We start from the raw sequence: 12606 nt of genomic DNA on the forward strand, positions 1-12606 counted from the left end.
GATGCATGTTGCTCAACTATAGGAGTTGTGGGGGTTGACTCTTTTTCTTTTTCTTTTTGAGTGCTTGGGTTTTGAAGAGATGCTTCAGAACCTTTATTGGCTTCAAGAGAATCTTCCTCAGAAATACTTTGCTTTTGAGCATCTATAGAAGGCTTTTCTAAAACTCTACCAGATCTAAGTTGTACATCATTGAGAGGAACAATCATATAGGTAGGAAATTGTTGTCCTTCTACCATGTAAGCATTTTGAGGATTTTTATTATTGGGATTTGGCAATGGCTGGGAAGGTAGTTGATTTGTCTTTTGTTGGAATGGAAGCAAGAGTTGAGAATTTGGATTTTGTTGAGAAGGTTGTTGTTGTTGTGGAAATGGCAATGAAAGTTGTGGATTTTGATTTGGAAGTTGTGGAGCTTGTTGATTTTGAAAAGATGGAGGATATTGATAAAATTGAGCAAATCTCCCATAAGGATTTTGCATACCTTGTACCCATGATTGAAATGGATTTTGAGGTTGGGACCAAGGTTGTTGCCAAGGATTCCAATTTGGTGGGGGTTGAAAGTTCGTGGGGTTGTTAAACCCTTGATTTTGTTGCCCCTGCCAAGGTCTCATTGAAACAAAGCAGAGAGACTCAATTGAATTTGGATCTTCTTGAAAGATAGCTTTGAGCCCAGAAATTGAAGTACAATCCTTGGTCTCATGGCTTTCTGAACAAATCATACATGTTTCTACAACTTTTGCATCCAAGGGGCATTCCCTTAGAGCATGTTTCTTCCTACATTTTGGACAAAAGATGGCCAAAGCTTCAGCTTCTGCTTTCTGCTTGTTTTTTATTTTAAGGGTGTCTAGTTGCTCACTAAGGCTCCCTAAAATATCAGTTTTGAACTCATCAAGCATGTTGCCAATCTCAGCCCTACTTACTGATCCAGTTGCAGATTTGTTTGCTCTAATGAGAGAAGGATCTCTAGGCCCTTTTCCAGTTTTAGATTTTCCCCTTGAGAGATGGACACATAGTTATGCTATATCATGAAGTGGAAGTTGAGAAATATCTCCTTTTCCCATCATGTTTAAAATATCTATCCATTCATCTCTAATGGCTTTTAATAGAAGGGCTTTCAAGGTCTCCTCATCTAGGTTATTCATTTTTGCTCTTTTCAGGTTGTATTGAAATCTTTCAAGTAAATCCTCCAAGTTTTCATCTTCTTTTTGCACCATTTTGAATACCTCATCCTTATGATTGGTGGGCATACAATAGTCCAGGTATCTATCCAAAAATGTTTGTTTCATATCATTCCAAGTCCTAATAGATTGAGTGACTAATCCCATGAACCATTTTAGAGCAGCTCCCTTCAATGTTGAAGGAAACAATTTGAGTTTTTGAGAGTCTTCCATATAATCATAAGTTCGACACACGACTTCAAACTCAAATAGAAATGTTTTAGGATCCTCACTTCGCAACCCATAGAAGTTTGGGAGGACAGATGGTGAGATGTTTTTCATTGTTGTATGAGATTCCTCATCAACTATAGGAAATCTAAATGTGTTATCTCCATCCCTATTTCCCCCATTGTTATCTCTACCTCCTCCATTGTTTCCTCCTCCTCTACCTCTACCTCTACCTCCTCCTCCAAATCCGTTTACTACTTCCTCTGTCGTGATAGTTTCCTCAGAGATTTCAGAGTCCTCTGGTTCCTCTACTAATGGCAAACGAGGAGGAATTTCTCCCTCTTCTTCTTCAGGTGATTCTACTTCCTTGATTATATTTTGTTCTCCTGTAGAAGTAAAGAAAGGGTCTTTTCCTATTTCAGATTCGGTGGATAGTGTGGGAGAGTCTCCTAATTCAGCTGCTGCCGCTTGAATTCCAGGAATCCTAAGGCTAGGAGTGTGAGTTGGAGATGATGGAGGTGTGCCTTGTTTATGCCTTGAATTAGATGGAGTTGTAAAAATCAAACTTTTGACCCTAGCTATAAACCTTCCCCTAGAATCTCTTGCTCTATGCATGTCATTTTTTATTTTTCTTCAAGTTGGGCTAATAATTCTCTTTCTGATCTTCCAGATCACTCTAGGTGCAATAAGAGAGCATACTCAAGAAATTATTGAACCAATAACTCTCTTTTCTAATCCTCCAGATCACACTAGGTGCAAGACGAGAGCATACTTTGAGAAGTTATCAATTTTTACCTTCCTTGAAATTTTTTATTTTTTACTTTTAAGAAATTGGCTACCTAGTTTCACTTCCCCGGCAATGGCGCCAAAAAGTTTGGTCAATTTAGAGTGTCCTAAATTGCTATATTAATTGTCAATCCAGGAGTCGTAAACTGCTGAAGTGAGGTGCACTATATATGCAAGATAACCGATTTCTTTCTTTTTGTCATTTTTTTAATTTTTAGTTTGTTTTTGGGTTTATCTTCGTTGATTCCCTAATGTGAGATGGAAATTCTAAAAGTCAAGTATGGATATAAGTGTTCAAGGCAATGGTGTCCTTTAAAATGATTTCCAAACTTCAAAATTTTCAAAAAGGTTTTAAAACTTGCAATGATGAAATCAATTCCTAAAAGAGAATGAAAATGTACCACTATTCTAATTAAACAAACAGTGAGCTAGTGACCATGAAACCCAGTATCCTTGCTGTTGTATAAATATAAAAGAAATTGAACTCAAAGAAATTCAAAAACTGCAAGCAAAGTAAACTAAAATCACATTACATAAACTCATATTCTGACCCCTCACCATTTGACTCGCTCTAGCTTTCGGAGGTAATCATAAACAACTTGAGCAATCTGATATCTAATTTGCAGAAAATAAAACTATTGTTAAACTACACACTCATACTTCAATCCCTCACCATTCGTCTCGCTCTGGCTTTCGGAGGTAACTGAAAATGACATGAGCAATTCAATAACTAACTTGCAGAAAAATAAACTAATATCAAACTACGCATTCATACTTCAATCCCTCACCATTTGACTCGCTCTGGCTTTCGGAGGTAACTGAAAATGACATGAGTAATCTAATATCTATCTTGCAGAAAAGTAAATGAACAAAACTGAAAGAAATAAAACAGTGCTGGAATTAGAACTAAGAAAATAAATCAGCAGAAGGACAAGAATAATTCCATGTCATTAGTCATTATAAAGCTATGTGCAAATGCCCAGGCTGCCTATTGTAATCTGAAACAAAGACACTGATCAGTTAACAACATTAGAAAGCATAAAAACTATGGACAACAATCAATGTGAATACCATAAGCAGTGCAATATATACAAGTAAATGATTATGGCATAAGGAACATAAAGAAATAAAGCATGAAACTATACAGCAATTAACAAAACCTCGGTGTGTACAGGGGCCCTCTGCACAACCTCGGGCAGTCAGCAATCAACCACGAATTGAGCTTATAAACAGAGTCTTCTCATGTATTAAAATGCAGTCATAACATAGAGATAAAGTCACGGCACAGTGGGCTCGTTAACAGTCAAAATTACATTACAAGAACTAGCTACTATGCGTATGAGAACGCTTTATTTATAACAGAGGATGACATAACTACTTTCCTAAAATCTGCGCTGATAAAAGACACGTGATGCAACCATGTCCAGGAATCTAGCATTATGGTAGCCGTGAAGGTTAAATCTAAGGAGGGTGGCTTTTGGATTCAGTTCACGGAGCAGTCCACAGGTGTTAACACGTCTCCTGAGATTTAGAAATGGCCACGCAAGTCTTCACGTGGTGAAAAACAGAGTTCTGTCACCGTAGGACTCTTAGGTTGACCACCACTTGACTATCTTTCACCATGGCCTTCTTTGATGGATTCGACTAAGCCAATAGGACACGGTCCATGTCCATGTCATTTGCAACTTGCCCATGTGGCCGAATTCGCCTAAAGACACCTGTAACATAGACTTTAACAAAAAGGCTACGGAAAGTTGAACTGGCTGCAGAAAGTGACAAGATTCCGCAGTTGAATGAGCAAAAATCTAAATCAAACAGCAGACACAAGACATAGTTAGGAAACCACTTTATGTGCTCTTTTTAAACTAATATGCAATGATTTGACAGCTTAGGAGGTCGAGGTAAATGGAAAAAAAAGGTTAGAAAGGTGTATAGGGAAGGTGCAAGTTTGGGGCTCAACAACATGTCCCACTCACTTTCACTGATTATGATATGAGCATGAATTTTCTTTCCATCTGCCAAAGATTTCACCTAGATGTACCATTGCAGAGGTTTGCAGAGTCTCACATCTACATGTCCCCTTCATGCTCTACAAGGCAATTCATATCACATAAGACTACAATCTACACCAACAATCATGTACTAGCTATATTAAACCTCAATAATAATGATTTAATCTAGCCACGAAATCATTGTTCCATAAAAACTATATGAATTCATTAAGCCCAGGTTTGTTGAGTGGACACGATATGCCAACATCACAAAATTGTGGTAGGGTAAATTGCTTCACCAAATCTAGTCTTAAAAGGCATTCAATTTCCACAATCTACCAACAACTTGATGTTGAATCACTTATACTCTTGGGACTTGTAGTCAATTGTTTAGATGAATAAATTATCACAATATATCTCTATGCTCTCTTTAACTAGAATACACTTCATAAGATTGGGGTCCTTGCCACACATTATTTAACTCGGTGGAATTTCGGTAACCCAAAATACCAGTTCAAGGCGTTAAACGACTTCATAATTCAATCTATCACTAAATGATAACGATTAATCGACTTAGAAATTTATTAGGTTGCTACCACAAAACCATGATCTACACAGTGGATTCTCAAACTTGAAAAGATCATGATGATTTCATAAGATAGTATCTTAGATACATTAATTCAATTATCTTTCGATACAAAGTTAGATACAAAAGTGAATTCTCACTCAAACATTCAATTTCATTAAAATAAACTAATGTAAATAAGTTTTGTACACTCGGAATAGCCTCTTATCTTCTGCTTGGCCTTATTTACAATATTCTGATGCTCCCATGGCCCTAGCCATCATCTAATTTCCCCTGTACAATTGTTCCAAGGTGTTAGACCAGGCAGTAACTCAAAAACAATTCATTAGTATTCATTCAAGTTGGTCTTTATTATATACATGAGGGGGAGACTGTTCATTTCATCTCCCGATGACTATTCATATTCTCTATTATTTATTTACATCAATTTCAGTTATTCATCCAATCTTGATGATTAGGTGTCAACATTCCCCCCCTTAATTTGAAGGGATGTTGGTGAGTCCAGCATCATTCTGAATCTTTCAAGCTTTTCTCTTCCAAGCACTTTGGTGAAGATGTCTGCAATTTGTTCATTAGTGGAACAATGTCAGAGATGGATTGTTTTGGCCTCAACATGATGTGGAATCAGATGATATTTAGTATTGATGTGCTTCGTTCGATCATGGAACTTTGGGTTCTTGGCCAATTTTATTGCCGAGGTATTGTCAATCATGAGTGGAGTCGATTGTACTTGTTTTACCTACAAATCTTCAAGAATTTTCCTGAGCCACACAATTTCTTTTGTTGCCTCAGCTGCTGCCCCATATTTTTCTTCTGTTGTGGAATCTGTTGGAACTGATTGTTTGTGTGATCTCCAGGAGACAGCTTCTGATCCAAGACTCATAGCATAACCTGAAGTAGATACCCCAATTTCCTTGTCTCCATCGAAGTCTAAATCAGAGTATCCAATCAAACTGAAGTCGTCCACCTGTGTGTACTTGATTCCAAAGTCTTGAGTTCCCTTCAAGTACCTTAGAACTCTTTTTGTAGCAAACCAATGTCCCTCACAAGGATTTTGCATAAACCTGGAGAGGATTCCAACAACAAACAAAATGTCTGGTCTGGTAGTAGTTAGGTAGTTGAGACTTCCTACGAGTTGTCTATACTTTGTTGCATCCTCAAATTATTTTCCTTCAATGGATGTGAGTTTTAAGTTTTGTTCCATTGGAGTAGTAAGAGGATTGCATTCTGTGATGCCAAACCTGTTCAACAGATCTCCAATGTACTTCTTTTGCGAAAGAAATATGGGCTTCGGATGTTGAGTCACTTCAATACCAAGATAGTAATGAACATAGCCCAAATCAGTCATTTCAAAACCTTTCCTCAACTCCTTCTTTATGGATGCAATGTAGCTTTCATTGTTCCCTATCATCAAAAGATCATCTACATATACCACAAGATATACAATTGTTTTTCCAACTTTCTTGACAAATAAAGGTTGCTTCATCAAGATCATAATGTTTAAAATTGAGTTTCAGAAGATGCTCAGTTAGTTTTTCATACCAGGCTCGCGGTGCTTGTTTGAGGCCATACAATGATTTCACAAGTTTTCATACTTTATGTTCATGTCCTTTCACAACAAATCCTTCAGGCTGGAACATAAAAACATTCTCTTTTAGATCTCCATTCAAGAAAGCAGCTTTTACATCCATTTGATGGACTTTCCAACTGTTCTGAGCTGTTAGGGTAAAGAGTGTCCGGATGGTAGCCCATATTGCTGTGGGGGCAAAAGTCTCCTCATAATCAACCCCTTCCTTCTGTGCAAAACCTTTTGCCACAAGCCTGGCTTTGTGCTTGTCAAGTGAACCATCAGTTTTATACTTGTTCTTGTAGACCCACTTGCAACCAATTGGTTTGGCTCCTAATGGAGGATCAACCAGCTTCCAAGTGCCATTCTTTATCAGGGCATCATACTCCTTTTGCATCACTTCTTTCCATTCATCATGAGAAACAGCTTCATTGAAGGAAGTTGGTTCGAAATCTGTAGACAAATTCAATTCACAATCATAAGAAACATCCATCTCAACAAGTGAATCAGAGTCATCTACATCACCTCCATTTTTCCGGTTTGAATTTCTAGTTCCTGTCTTCCCAACCTCATCAAGATGAACACTTTCAAGTGTCTTTGTCAGCCACTTTGGGGGACCTTTCTCAGATGGTCCAGGCTGCTCTGTTGATTGAGTTGTGATTGAATCAAGATTGAGTCTCCCAATTCTATCAATCACATCACTTAAAGCATCATCCGTTGTTGGAGTTTCATGCGGGGGAGAGAGTGCTTCAAAAGAAGATTCCACATGTTGATCTAGTATAGGAATCCTCCCTTCATGGAGCACACCATATTTAAGATTGTCCTATTAATTCTTTCAGCTACACCATTCTGTTGGGGATTATAAGGCACAATTGTTTGATGTTTGATCCCATGTTGGCGAAGATAGTTTTCAAATTCATTTGAAGTGTATTCTTTTCCATTATCAGTACGAATAGAGCCAATATGAGATTGTGCATCATTTTCAAGCCATGTATGAAAGTCCTTGAATGTTTGAAAAGCATCAGATTTGTTCTTCAATAAATAAACCCAACACATTCTGGTGTAGTCATCAATAAATGTCATCATATATTTATTTCCATTTGCAAAAGGAACAGGCATTGGACCACATAAATCTGAATGAATGAGTTTAATTTTTCTATGTGCTCTTAAATGTGAATCATGAAAACACTGTTTGTTATGCTTTCCTAGAATGCAAGCATCACATTGCTTAAGTTTCCTAGGAATTGTAGGCAAACCAGCAACACCATTTTTCTTCAACAAGCGGAGGTTGTCATAGTTCAAATGTCCAAATCTAGCATGCCATAATAAACTTGATGGAAGTGTACCTTCTTCATAATGAGAATTGTATGAGAAATGTTGTGCACAAGCAAAGGTACCTTGTAGCTTCAGAAGCCTTTCTTCTTTTATTCTCCTCATGACAAGTGAGTAGTCACATGTTTTTCTCACCTCAAGCTTGCCATCAAACATATGAATGGAGTGACCTTTCTGGCGGATGTGGACCAAGGACAACAAATTTCTCTTCAGCTGTGGGAGATATAGAACATGATGCAGAAGAAAGTCTGGAAGACCAGGCAATTTGAGCCTGATTGTGCCAAGCCCTGATGGCTTGATTTTTGATTGGTCTGCAAAGTATACTACTCCATCAACATTGTCAGTATGTTCTTCAAAAGAATCTTTTCTATGAGTCATGTGGCAAGTTGCTCCTGAATCAAGCAACCAATCATTTTTCCAAAAAGCAAGTGAAGCATTAAATAAATCTTCATTTACTGTGATATTACATTGTGCCACAACATAATGAGTGGGTTCAGGTGCTTTACCTTTGTTTGTGTCATTAGTTTTACCTTTCTGTTGGTTTCTTTGCTGCTCAATTTTGTCCCAAGGTAACTTGCATGTGGAGGCATCATGTGATCCATTTCTTTTGCAGCGTATGCAGTGCAAATCTGACTTTTCTCCTTGAGAGTGTCTGCCCCCCTTGCCTCTGAAATATCTTCCTCTTCCTCTTCGACCACCTCTTCCTTTGGAAGAATCTTGGGCAAGATTCTTTTCTTTATGAGCAAGGTACACAGCCTCTTCAGAAGATTCAGGGGTTGTCTTCTTTCCAAAAGCTTTCTCTCTTTCAGCAAATTTTTTCATAAGAGAGTCAAAGGTAATATCTTTGAGATTTCCATTTGCTTGCAATGACTCAAGATAATTGGAATAAGTAGGATAAAGTGCCTTGAGAAAAGCGATAAGAGGAATATCCAATTCAACCTTAGTGGCTTTGATATCATGCATTATAGATTTTACTTTGGATGCAAGAGCAAGAGGATCATTATTTTGTAATTCAAGAGTGAAGAGTTTAATCATGAGTTGAACAACTTCAAGTGCAGAATGTGAGTCATAGAGTTCTTTCAGCTTTTGTAAGGCTTCGAAAGCAGTTGAAAATGGCGAAATATGGCGACTCACCTCTTCACTTACAGATGCTGCAATTAATGCATAGGCTTTGTTGTTCTTATTTTCCCAAATGGTGAACTCTTTGTCTGAGGTAGGTTGTTCTGGCTCTTTGTCTCCATCTCCAATACACACTCCTTTCCATAACTCATTGAAAATGAGGGTGTGTTTTATCATACGGGACCACTCAGGATAGTTCTCCTTGCCAGTGAGAACTATTCCCACAATGGATATGATTGAATGCATTGTAAAATCTGTGTGCTGTAAAAATACTTCTGCAAAACTTCTGCTGCTAAAAAAATACTTCTCGCAATATACTGTAAAATTGTACTTCTGTTGGTAATTTTAAAAAATTACAATTCAAAGGGGCATTGGTATGACAGTACTATATTGAAACATAGTACTATAATGAAAAACTTAGAGTATTCAAACTATATTGAAACATAGTACTATTGTGCACATGGTCTCACGATGGCCTTAACTCATAGCCATTACAGGACATTACACCAATGCATGAATAGTGTAACTATCGACCTTCAAAACATTTTTTTTCAATGCACAACAGCAGGTGAACATACCAATCAAACACACCATTTATCTTCATATTGATATGCCATGATATCCTCCCTTCATATAACATTCAATGCACTCTCACTGCGTTCCCACACATCGCACTCTTCAATTAAAGGCCGAGAAGCATCACACTGTGTTAAAGCATTACAGAATTTTGACCAGTAAAAGAACCAACAAATCAGTCACCTCTATTAGACTGTTCCTCTTGCCTGTGAGGAATTTAGAAAAATGGATCAACCTTGAGAATCCACGTACAAAATATTTTCTGGAGGCAATGCTTATTGTTGGGAGGCCAGCAACGTGGAGAGAGCAGCGTGGAGGCCAGTAGCATGGAGAGAGCAGTGTGGAGGCCAGCAACGTGGAGGCCAGTAACGTGGAGAGAGACAACCTTATATGAAAACAACGCATAGACTGGAGACAACTTTGTATGGTGTATTCAACAGCCTTTATGTATGAAACACACCAGCGTTTACCAAATCACTGCACTGATATCAGCGGCCTCCACCACCATTGCGGTCGCCACCAACACCATCTCGGGCAACATTACCAACAATTTCCAAAACCTCAGCAGTCAAGACTTCAAGAACAACGCACAACGATTAACCAAGAACAACGCAGATGGGAGCAGGGCCTCCTTCTCTCGAGCGGGCAAAGAATGAATGTCAATTAGGGCCTATTCACTCGATACGGTTACCCAAACCTAGCCATATTTTGGTGAGCGTTTTGTAGGAGCAGCGTAAAAAACAAAGTTTTTTTTTTGACAGAAACGGTTATATTGTGATTATATTCCTCCTGGCCTAAATGCCGAGTATCTGTCTTACAATGAGGATGTCTAGACCCTGAGAAGTCTCACGAATGGGAGTGAGAGTATTATTATGACTTGAGTTCTTATTCCTAGCCTGGATTTCTATAGATTCTATATCCGCTATTTTCCCCCACTTGGATATACAAACAAATTTTTTTAAGATCAAGTAGTAAAACATGGCGGCCCACGGCTTATGGGATGGGATCCCATGATTCTTTTCCGTCTTTCAACTTGACCCCGGCGGAGAGGAGGGCTGCTTTATTTGCTTCGATGTCCGCTTCTTTGTTATGAGCTCTCAAAACATGATAGAAGTTCAGCTTCTGAAAAGCTTTTTCTAGACCCTTGATTCTGGAAATCATCCTGGCTAGTCTAAGATCAGCAGCAGAGGAGTTAGCAACCATTGCACTTATAATAATCTGAGAGTCTCCTATAACTGTGGCTTCCCTTATGTCTAACTCCTTTAGAATCTTAAGGCCTTGCAGGAGGGCCAAAGCCTCAGCTTGAGTGTTGGTCGTGTGTCCAAGCCCCCAAGCATATGAATGAATTTTTTCTCCCGTTGAGTTTAGGATAACACCTCCAGCACCTGCTCTGCCCGGATTACCCTTTGCTGCCCCGTCGAAAAATAGAAAATGCCTTGATTGCGATGTAAGCCAGTCTTGGAATTCTTCTTCCGGTTTTCTTATTTGCCAGTCTTTGGGTGATGGAGCTTTTCTGGTTGCTGGGAGAAATTGTAGTCCAAGGAAAGAGCCCCAAATTATATCTTGATGACTGAGATTAGCATCATCGTTTATTTGAGATAGGGATTCCTTTATTTGGCACTTGATTTTAACTTCGATGATCTTGTGGTGCTGTCTAGAGTTCCTAAAAGTTCTTCTGTTTCGTTCCAGCCATAACTGCCAGCAAATGACCTTTGGAAGAGTGGCCTAGGCTGATTTGATTAAACGATTTTGTGGAGGAGGACCAGGGTATCTGGTTACCCAGTTAGAGAAAAGATCTGCAATGGAATTCGGTAGCAAGAAGACAGGGACCAAGGATGCGTAAAAAACAAAGTTATCAATGGGGCAGAGAATAATAGCAGATGGAGCAGCGATAGGAGCAACATGGCAGGCCAGTGGAAGCGTCAGAGCTGCTAGGCTAGCTAGTCTGCATAGGATTCAGTGTCAGAATAGGGAGTTACAAAGCAGAGGGAAGCCAAAAATGGCGTTGGCTCTGATACCATGTCAGACCAGGCAGTAACTAATCAAAAACAATTCATTGATATTCATTCAGCTTGGTCTTTATTATATACATGAGGCAGAGACTGTTCATTTCATCTCCCGGTGACTATTCATAATCTCTATTATATATTTACATCAATTTCAGTTATTCACCCAATCCTGATGATTAGGTGTCAACACAAGGGAAGACTTCAAATATACTAGTTAGCAATTATGAGATATCACGCAGTTCAGGAGCAAGCTCCGCCAAAGAAATTTGGCTAGACTCTTGCATTATTTGTTGATTTCTTCAGCTACAGAGTCCCAATCACGTTGGGTTTCTAATTCAAACCTATCTTCTAAAATTACACCTTAAATACTAACAATAAAATCATAGTTATCTTAACATTTGCCTCCATCGTAGTGTCGAATATTGACATAGCATCCCATGATGTGATAGTAGGCACCAGTGATCAAATTTTAACACGTCAATAGTACATTTGAATTACATTATGAACACTTACACTAGTTACATTTCCAACACTCCCACATAAGTAGGGAGGTATTCATAATGAAACAACATGATACTCTCAAATTGAAATATTCTTATAAGAAGTGGTTTAGATTGATAATCATCATCATAACCAACATTATAAAAAATAGAAAGGCCTTGACTAATAAGATCTATCTCTCCACTAGATCAGAGCACAAAGTTGGGAGGCATAAATTTGGACATCATCACCTCTTTAGGCACAAACCTCATCGAGATGTTCACCAAGTATGTCCTCAAAATACTATTCCTATCTTGGATACCCATGCTCAAAGAACATCGATCCTCAAGACTATACTTGTCTTGGATACAAATCCTCAAATAATATAGCTCCCAAATTCTTATCTGATCCACCATTCTCCCTAATAGCACCTTCACTAGAATTATGGCTCTTAGTCTTGACCATAGTGCATGACACATGGAGAATACAGTGTCCATCCTCACTCCCTCTTAACCAAGGAGCATATCCTCACTCCCTCTCAACAGCGAGAAATAACCACAAGCCTAAGCTTGTCAAAAATATGCCTTGGCTACTTGTTCTTCTATAGAGATCATGTTGTAGCTTCTTGGCTCCTATCTACATCGATTCATAATGAGCTTCGACCTTTCTGGTTCCCTAGAAATATTCATGTAGCTTTAAATCCATCATGTCATCAAGTAGTCCATAAAACACCTTATGGAGCCAAACTTCTTCACAACTAATTGCAAAATCCTTCACA

Source organism: Pinus tabuliformis, chromosome 2_2 (genome assembly GCF_031772625.1).
Source record: "Pinus tabuliformis cultivar Carrire ecotype Pingquan chromosome 2_2, CPIR1, whole genome shotgun sequence".
Classification (NCBI taxonomy): Eukaryota; Viridiplantae; Streptophyta; class Pinopsida; order Pinales; family Pinaceae; genus Pinus; species Pinus tabuliformis.